Here is a 10,662-nt window from a genome sequence, read left to right as displayed (position 1 = left end):
TCCGCCGAGGTTGACTTTGCCTTTCATCCTTTCGGGGTCGATTAAATAAGTACCAGTTACGCACTGGGGTCGATATAATCGACTTAATCCGTTTGTCTGTCCTTGTTTGTCCTCTCTGTGTTTAGCCCCTTGTGGGTAGTAAAGAAATATATTTATTTATTTCTGCAGACCGGCAACTTGCAGTTTCGATCCCGAGGCAAGAACGACTCAAGGATCTTATAGAATTTTTCCAACCACTTGAGATATTTTGAATTTTCAGCAGATTATATTCAACATATTTAATACTGATGACGACGATCGCATTCATCCCCCCACCCCAGGAAATCTTTATATATAAAAGTGAAGTTGTGTGTCTGTCTCCTACGATTTAGATTCCTAACTACTCCCACATTTGCCCAGGACATCAATCGTCTGGAAGCTGTTCAGCGACGTGCAACCAAAAGAATACCCTCCATCAGGCATTTGCCATATTCTGAACGCCTTACTTCCCTGGGCATGGATACATTGAAACTCCGACGTCTGGCAGCTGACTTGGCAGACATCCATAAAATTATCAACCATCTTACAAACAATAACTCTGAGCACCTCTTCAAACTCCACCTATCTAACACCCGTGGACATGTTTACAAAGTCAGAAAACAGCACAGCTCCCATGACTTCAGGAAACATTTTTTCACGCTGAGAGTTGCTGAAGCATGGAACAAACTGCCGGCATCGGTTGTTAGTTGTCGGAGCACTGCATCCTTCAAAACTTCCATGCTTCCTGAGATTCGCCAACACTACACTTGATACACACACAAGCATGTTCACTTTCCAGACATTTGTACATTTCTGCATATACTTTATATGCACTTTCTGACAAGTTGTGGTGCACCTGAGCACTGTATACAATAATTTCATTATTATTATTATATTTATTTTGCGGTGCAGTTTAACCAAAACCGGGTATCTTATAGTCATGATTCATATCGAGCCCTTCTGGGTATTAGCACGCGTCTACGATGAGTCTACGATTTAAAACAAAATTTACCATCAATTTTTCCCATTTTTAATGAACTTTTTTTTGCTATTATATAAGGGAGGTAAGTCTCTAAAAATGCTTATATAGTTATTTCCCTTATAAATCCCAGCAACGCCGGGCGATACTGCTAGTTAATAATAAAGAAGTTACATCGGTGTAGAAAATCTGAAAAAGTATCTGGTGAACATAGGAAATTAATTTTATTTCGTTTTTGGATTCGGTTTGCAAGATTCTTTATATGAGTTCGTGTGTTGAAGCATATTCTGTTGTGTCTGGGGAGAGTCATTTTCTTTTTGTGCCTTATAATATATATTTCTTTACTGCCCACAAGCGGCTAAACATAGAGGGGACAAACAAAGGGATTAAGTCGATTACATCCACCTCAGTGCGTAACTGATACTTTATTTATCGACCCCGAAAGGATGAAAGGCAAATAAGTGGAAATTTTACCGGTGGGTGTGTAAAATTTCGACTTATTTCTTATTTCTAAAATTTCCACTAATTTCTTTTTCTAAAATTTCCACTTTTCCCTTATTTTTATTTTCCTAAAATTTTCGTTGCGTCTTGAAGTGGTCGGAAGAAATATAACAAGATCCGTAATGAGGACATAAGAGAGACAGAGAGAGCCTATATGAGTCTACATAGTAGTTTAAAGACTCTTGCAGTAGGTCACTCCCTATTGGAGTGTACATTCTTCCAGGAATGTTTGGTCAAGGTTGCCCTGACAGCTTCGCACTACAAGGGAGCTCACTGTGTTATATATCCCTCACGGGTGTACAAAATAGCATTTAGTTTCATTCCCCGCTCTGGATCTTTTCGGTTTGACCGGCAGTTTTTTAACATAATTTCCACATAACTAAACACTTTTAAACTTCGTATACTGGTAGAATGTGTTTATAAAACATCTTTTTCTCTTGGTTTTATTGAGAAAATTCTATAGTTTGTAAGATATTTGTTGTTTTTTTCTTCCAATCAATGACGTCTATTGAGGTGAAAACATTCTGTGCCGTATGAATGTCCCTCGTTTAAGAAATAGATTGGGACTGAACCCGGACTTTTTCGGTTTGAAAGGCAGTTTTTTCTAGCGGTGTCATATGAAATTGTCACCCATAATTATGACCCTAGTATCAATCTATTGCATTTCAATCTGTTTTAGGGTTAGAGGTGGGGGGAAGGATATCTTTTTTTCTTCAGAAATGGAAATAAACTCTGTTTCTTAAACGAGGGACATATTCATACTGCACAGAATGCTTTTTACCTCAATGGACGTCATTGATTGGTTGAAATTGCAGAAATTGAAGAAGAAAAAACAACAAATATCTTACAAACTCTAGAATTTTCTCAATAAAGCCAAGAGAAAAAGATGTTTTATAAACACATTCTACCAGTATACGAAGTTTAAAAGTGTTTAGTTACGTGGAAATTAATTTTAAAAACTGCCGTTCAAACCGAAAAGATCCCAAGACACCAATATCTAAGCCTTAATAAGATGACCTACGAAGGAAAACAACCAATGCGTTGCAGGGTAGTTTCGCTTTTATCCAAAGTGGGGAAAATGCAGGGGGAATAACTCTTTTTAACTAGTATTATTCTTTGAAACCAAAATTTTCATAAGATTTAGGGTATGACTGTTTTAGGACAGAATTCACTGCACTCGAGGTCAATAAAAAAAAAGAGTACCAGTCAAGTCTTCTCTCTCTCTCTCTGTAAATGCCTGCAGAAAGAAAACTCGGATTTTTTCGGTTTGAACGGCAGTTTTTAACATAATTTCTAGGTAACTAAACACTTTTAAACTTCGTATACTGGTAGAATGTGTTTATAAAACATCTTTTTCTCTTGGCTTTATTGAGAAAATTCTATAGTTTGTAAGATATTTGTTGTTTTTTCTCTTCAATTTCTGCAATTTCAACCAATCACTGACGTCTATTGAGGTAAAAAAAAACATTCTGTGCCGTATGAATATGTCCCTCGTTTAAGAAACAGATTGGGTTTATTTACATTTGTGAAGAAAAAAAGATACCCTTCCCCGCACCCCTAACCCTAAGACATTGAAATGCAATAGATCGATACTAGGGTCATAATTATGGGTGACAATTTCATATGACACCAATAGAAAAAACTGCCGTTCAAACCGAAAAGATCCTAAAAACGTTCTAATAGTGACTAACTGTGTCCTATCACCCAAACCTCTAGCCCTACACATTATCCTCTAACCCTTACTCTTAATAATAAGCCCTAATCCTAATCTTTAACTTCAACCCTAACTGAACTCCAATATGTAATTTTAAAACAATAGCAAGACCCTTTGCCCATACATTCTGACACTAAAAAAATGAAAACTTGAAATTATGAAAAAATTATATCTGAATGTAGGATGTTTTCGGTTTGAATGGCAGTTTTTTCTAGCGGTGTCATATGAAATTGTCACCCATAATTATGACCCTAGTATCGATCTATTGCATTTCAATCTGTTTTAGGGTTAGGGTCAGGGGTGGGGGGAAGAGTATCTTTTTTCCTTCACAAATGTAAATAAACCCAATCTGTTTCTTAAACAACGGACATATTCATACGGCACAGAATGTTTTCAACTCAACAGACGTCATTGATTGGTTGAAATTGCAGAAATTGAAGAAAAAACAACAACAAATATCTTACAAACTATAGAATTTTCTCAATAAAGCCAAGAGAAAAAGATGTTTTATAAATACATTCTACCAGTATACAAAGTTGAACATTTTTTAGCTACCTAGAAATTATTTTTAAAACTGCCGTTCAAACCGATATTTTATAAATGTTTTTTCACCTTGAATTCTGATATAATTGTAATCTACACCACCTGAAAGGTATCTGTAGACATTTTGACTTAAAAAAATATCCATTTCTTGGAAAGTTATGAGGAAACACTTACGTAGGTATGCCATGTTGGAGAGGTACTTGGCTGTCCTTGTTTCAGCCCCGCCATCACTAATGTCTTGTGTTTGCCCTTCAAATTATTTTTAAGGGTCTAGCAATCCCTTAATGAATTTCTGAGATGAAAACTGTGTGTGTGGAGGACCATCATGTATGTCTGTGTGTGTTTATTTTTGTTTCCAATGGAGGAAACATACACATAAGTGGACTGGTTACACTCCTGGCATGGGCCACGAGGTTATGGTCTCACTTGGCTTGTCGAGTCTACTCAAGCACAGCATATTTCCAAAGGTCCCAGTCACTAGCCATTGCCTCGGTGAGGTCCAATATTCAAAGGTCATGCTTCACCACCTCATCCTAGGTCTTCCTCTTCCACAGGTCCCCTCAACTGCTAGGGTGTGGCACTTTTTCACACAGCTATCTTCATTGCCATACTAGCGCAGTTGTCTCTCTTGCACACTACAGCTGACGCTTCTTAGGTTCAACTTTTCTCTCAAGGTACTAACACTGTCGAGTATGCACACTGACATTACACATCCATCGGATCATACTGGCTTCATTCCTTGTGAGCTTACGCATGTCCTCAGCAGTCACGGCCCATGGCTGTTCGTACACATGCGTCATACAGTCTACCTTTTACTCTGAGTGAGAGGCCTTTTGTCACCAGCAGAGGTAAGAGCTCTCTGAACTTAGCCCAAGCTATTCTTATTCTAGCAGCTACACTTTCAGAGCACCCTGCCCCGCTACTGACTTGGTTACCTAGGTAACGGAAGCTATCAACTACTTCTAGTTTTTCTCCCTGGAATGTGACAAAAGTTGTTCTCTGTGCATTTTCAGTGTTTATTGCTCCTGAGCATCTGCCACATACAAAAACTATCTTCCCAGTTAGCCTTCCTTTGATATTGCTGCACCTCTTATGTGTCCATAGTTTACACTGGGTACATCTTATAGATCTGATAGAATAAAAACTAGGCTTACAAAGAATAAGTCCTGGGGTCGATTTGCTCGACTAAAGGAAGTACCCCAGCATGGCTGCTGTCAAATGACTGAAACAAGAGTGTGGTAAGTAGCTTGCTTACCAACCACATGGTTCCAGGTTCAGTCCCACTGCGTGGCAGTGAGTGGATTTGGTAGACGGAAACTGAAAGAAGCCCGTCGTATATATATGTATATGTGTGTGTGTATCTGTGTTTGTCCCCCCAACATGGCTTGACAACCAATGTTGGTGTGTTTACATCCCAGTAACTTAGCGGTTTGGCAAAAGAGACCGATAGAATAAGTACCAGGCTTACAAAGAATAAGTCCCGGGGTAGATTTGCTCGACTAAAGGAGGTGCTCCAGCATGGATGCTGTCAAATGACTAAAACAAGAATAAAAGAAAATATAAATATATATATATATATTGCCTGTGTAAGGTGGTGCGAAGATGAATTTAGCATCTAAGTATTGCATAGCACCTTTACTTGTAGGGAGTATGGAAGGATGTGTGCATCAGGAGGTGAATGGAAACAAAGATTCTATAAAACAATATTGTAACACCTACTGCCAGAGGTGGCCATCATTGCCTCATCTGTACAAAATAGTGCAGGTATGAAAAGCTGTAGCTGTGCAGTTCATGTTTAAGACAACAATCAAGTGATGACATCATTCAAAACTAAATTGGGGGTTATAATATTAATACACGAAATGATCTGTGTGGTAAGTAGCTTGCTTACCAACCACATGGTTCCGGGTTCAGTCCCACTGTGTGGCACCTTGGGCGAGTGTCTTCTACTAAAGCTTCGGGCCGACCAAAGCCTTGTGAGTGGATTTGGTAGACGGAAACCAAAAGAAGCCCGTCGCCTATATGTATATATATATATGTGTGTGTATGTTTGAGTGTCTGTATTTGTCCCCCTAGCATTGCTTGGCAACCGATGCTGGTGTGTTAACATTGCCGTCATTTAGCGGTTCAGCAAAAGAGACCGATAGAATAAGTACTGGGCTTACAAAGAATAAGTCCTGGGGTCGACTTGCTCGACTAAAGGCGGTGCTCCAGCATGGATGCTGTCAAATGACTAAAACAAGTAAAAGAATAAAGAATAAAAGAGTAACACCTACTGCCAGAGGTGGCCATCATTGCCTCATCTGTACAAAATAGTGCAGGTCTGAAAAGCTGTAGCTGTGCACAAGTGATGATATCACTCAAAACTAAATTGGGGGTTATACTCTTTTACTTGTTTCAGTCATTTGACTGCGGCTATCCTGGAGCACCGCCTTTAGTCGAGCAAATCGACCCTGGGACTTATTCTTTGTAAGCCCAGTACTTATTCTATCGGTCTCTTTTGCCGAACCGCTAAGTTACAGGGACCTAAACACACCAGCATCGGTTGTCAAGCAATGCTAGGGGGACAAACACACACACACAAACACACATATATATATATACATATATACGACAGGCTTCTTTCAGTTTCCGTCTACCAAATCCACTCACAAGGCTTTGGTCGGCCCGGGGCCATAGCAGAAGACACTTGCCCAAGATGCCACGCAGTGGGACTGAACCCGGAACCAAGTGGTTGGTTAGCAAGCTACTTACCACATATTAATATTAATACACGAAATGATATCAAACATAAGAATTGAAGAGATTAATAAAAAATAAAAAAAATTAATAACAAAACGCAGTTATTAATGAAGAGAAAAAGCTTTGGGGATTTTAATAAAATAAATAAAATAAATAGTTGAAACATCATAAAATATAAAACCAAGAATACCAAGGAAAAATATGGAAAATTGCTAAAAAAAAAAGTAGTGCCAACAATTATGTGTATAAACATACACACAGACATATATATATATATTTATACACATATAAGAAAATATAGAGAAAAACAAGCAATAACTAAAAAAAAGGCAAAAAATATATAAAATGTGGTTTGAGCTTTTTAAAAATTTTTTATTTAACTTTTTTGTTAAGTTTTCAAAGCAGGAAAACACTTGGAAGATATCTTGTTTTTTTCTAATAATAAAGGATTCTTGAAAAAAATAAATAAAAACATTTGAAAAATGAAGACGATTTGACTCTTATCGAAAAAACAACAGCTGACAAATGAAAACGAGAAAATTTGGAACTAATAAAGGTATAAAGGTATATTTGACAGTCCTGCCAGAATGTACGGTTGTTCTACAAAGCCATTACGGATCCCCGCCGTCTACAACTGCATTGCAAGTGAAATTCTATAAAACTGGGATTCACTGCAAAATGACATGAAAGTTGTTTAACTTTTCAGCACTCAGATTACTCAATCAAAACTATATATTCATTCACACACACACATACATACATATATATATATATATATATATATATATATATATATACTCTTTTACTTGTTTCAGTCATTTGGAGCACTGCTTTTAATCGAGCAACTCGACCCCGGGATTATTCTTTTGTAAGTCCAGTACTTATTCTATCGGTCCCTTTTGCCGAACCGCTAAGTAACGGGGACATAAACACACCAGCATCGGTTGTCAAGCAATGCTAGGGGAACAAACACAGACACACAAATGCACACACGCATATATATATATACATATATACGACGGGCTTCTTTCAGTTTCCGTCTACCAAATCCACTCACAAGGCTTTGGTCGGCCCGAGGCTATAGTAGAAGACACTTGGCCAAGGTGCCATGCAGTGGGACTGAACCTGGAACCATGTAGTTGGTAAACAAGCTACTTACCACACAGCCACTCCTATATATATATATATATATATATATATATATGAGTTAATCAGGCATTTTGTAGCTTTGAGATTTCAGCCACGTGATTGCTTATTTTTATAATGACATTGTTGGGTAAATGTGAGAGGTAGGATCTGGCCTGTTTAAATGGTAAAGGGTTAAGGTGATATTAGTGGAACAGTTGATGGTTGTCCTTAAAGTGAGAGCATCAACACCACAACATCTTCACAACTCTGTCTCATGGCGCCACTGCATAGTGCCAAGGACTCCAAATTTGCCATCAGGATGTAGGACAAGATACTGCAATAGCCTGGGCTTCAGAGGCCCACAGCTCTTCAATATCCTTCTGAAAGACCTGAGAGACCTGCATGGGGTGGATGCAGATGTCTTCAAAATAAAGCTGGACCTCTACCTGTCAGGTGTCCCAGATGAACCAACTTCGCGGCAGGAGGTGCAGATGAGGGCAGCTGCATCAAACTCTCTCATGCACCAAATGGCAATTGCTAAAAAGCATTCATGAAGTAAAATCATGTAGCAACACCAAATGGCGGTGCCCCAGCATGACCACAACTCGTGAGCTGAAACTAGATGGAATAAAAATGTTAGCAACAGATCCTGGTTGGCAGCAATGAGACTGCAGGAACTGTCAGGACAGTGTTTTATGAATTGTTGAAGCCACTGGAAGATTCCGATGATGGAATTTTTTTTACCGAACTCTTTTTAAAAGACTTACAGACAGAAGCTACAGCTTTGTTATGAATTAACTTCATTAGGGCCATTTTACAGACTCAGAGAATAAAAATGTTCAATAGCCACGAGATATCAGACCTATGTTTGTTTTACATAGTTCAATATTGGTTCTCGGTCATTATTATTATTATCATTATCATTATTATTGTTGTTGTTGTTGTTCAGGTCTTGTGCCTGTCGTAGAAAGAATTATAACCATTGTTATTGTTACTTAAATATTTCTAGTTCACTCTAAATTACTAACCAAATTTTTTTTCATGTCACACTAATGTAAATAGATGATTGGATAATAACCTATCAGCTGACTGGACAGTCAACCAATCAGCCAATCAGACTGGTTCACCATTCTGATTGAGATGCTCTGTGTTTCTTTCAATTAATTTGAAATATAACAAAGAATTTAGTAAAATAACTTAGTAATCATTCAGCTAGTGTTAGGAACATAAATTGTGACTAAGGTTTGGTGGAAGATTTTAATTCAAAACTTATGAAAACAAGACATTTGTACTACAGAGCCAGGGCCAGTTTCAGCAGGGTTGGTATCAAAAGGGTTAACTTAATTTTATCAATTAAGGTGAGATAACAAATTCTACTGCAGATGCAAGACCAGAACTATTGAATGAGGGAATAGCCAGGTATATTGAACACTACTCCGTGACAGGTTCATATTGTATCGACTTCGGTGGGATTTGAACTCAAAACATAAAGGATCACAAATACTGCAAAGCTTTTTGTTTGACGCACCCTGATTCTGCACATTAACCTTCACATCCCCAATTAAGAGAGTTCAATAATAAATTTAAATAACTTCAGTTCTATCTTGTTTATGCTGTAATGCTTTTCTACAGGCGGAATGGTTAGGCTGCTGAACTCTCAAGTGTAAACTTGCAGGTTCGATTTCCACACTAGGCAGTGTGTTGGTTGAGTCCTTGGGCAAGGCACTCCATTTCATGTTGCTCCAGCTCACTGCTGTAGAGTGACACCTTACAGACTATTTGCGGAAATATTTCATTTCTGACATCTATATGCATACACACATGTGCGTGTGTTAGTGTATATATATATATATATATATATATTGTATATGTATATGTATATATATATATATATATGTATGTGTATATATATTATATATATATATATATATATATATAATATATATATATGTATGTATAATAATATTAGGGGTAAATCCAAACTTACAGAGAAAAATTAGATTTAAGATTAAATCCAATTTTATAGTATAAATATATTATATTAAATTAGAGATAAAGCCAGCCTAATAGTGGTTTTATCTCTAATTTAATATAATATATTTATGTATATATATATATATGTGTGTGTGTTGAGGCGCAATGGCCCAGTGGTTAGGGCAGCGAACTTGCGGTTGTAGGATAGCGGTTTCGATTCCCAGACTGGGCGTTTGAGTGTTTATTGAGCGAAAACACCTAAAGCTCCACGAGGCTCTGGCAGGAGGTGGTGGTGACCCTTGCTGTACTTTTTCGCCACAACTTTCTCTCTGGAATTTGAACTCAGAACGTAACAGCAAACAAAATACAGCTAACGATTCTGCCAGCTAACTGCCCCCACCCTTTTTTTAAAATTGTTTCAGTCATGGGACTGTGGCCATGCTTGAGCACCACCTTTAGTCGAGCAAATCGACCCCAGGACTTATTCTTTGTAAGCCTAGTACTTATTCTATCGGTCTCTTTTGCCGAACTGCTAAGTTACGGGGACGTAAACACACCAGCATCGGTTGTCAAGTGATGTTGGGGGGACAAACACAGACACACTAACATACACAGACACACACACACATATATATATATATATATACGACGGGCTTCTTTCAGTTTCCGTCTACCAAATCCACTCACAAGGCTCTGGTTGGCCCGAGGCTATAGTAGAAGACACTTGCCCAAGGTGCCACGCAGTGGGACTGAACCCTGAACCATGTGGTTGGTAAGCAAGCTACTTACCACACAGCCACTCCTGCACCTATATATATATACATATATATGACGGGCTTCTTTTCAGTTTCCGTCTACCAAATTTACTCACAAGGCTTTGGTCGGCCTGAGGCTATAGTAGAAGACACTTGCCCAAGGTGCCACGCAGTGGGACTGAACCCTGAACCATGTGGTTTGTAAGCAAGCTACTTACCACACAGCCACTCCTACGCCTATAATAATAATAACAATAACAATAATAATAATAATAGTAATAATAATAATAATAATAATAATTGTTTAT

General features: G+C 38.0%; 1 long non-coding RNA gene across 1 annotated transcript in view; it reads right to left on the bottom strand.

The window, feature by feature from the left end:
- The window catches only part of LOC118761799, a 21,066-nt gene extending 12,180 nt beyond the window's left edge, over window positions 1-8,886 (bottom strand). Inside the window, exon 1 of the long non-coding RNA XR_004997642.1 lies at window positions 8,245-8,886. This is a non-coding gene — a long non-coding RNA (uncharacterized LOC118761799). The remainder of the gene's footprint in view (window positions 1-8,244) is intronic.
- Window positions 8,887-10,662: the final 1,776 nt, after the last annotated feature.

Source organism: Octopus sinensis, unplaced genomic scaffold (assembly GCF_006345805.1).
Source record: "Octopus sinensis unplaced genomic scaffold, ASM634580v1 Contig17487, whole genome shotgun sequence".
NCBI lineage: Eukaryota > Metazoa > Mollusca > Cephalopoda > Octopoda > Octopodidae > Octopus > Octopus sinensis.
This window is presented reverse-complemented; position numbering and strand designations above follow the sequence as displayed.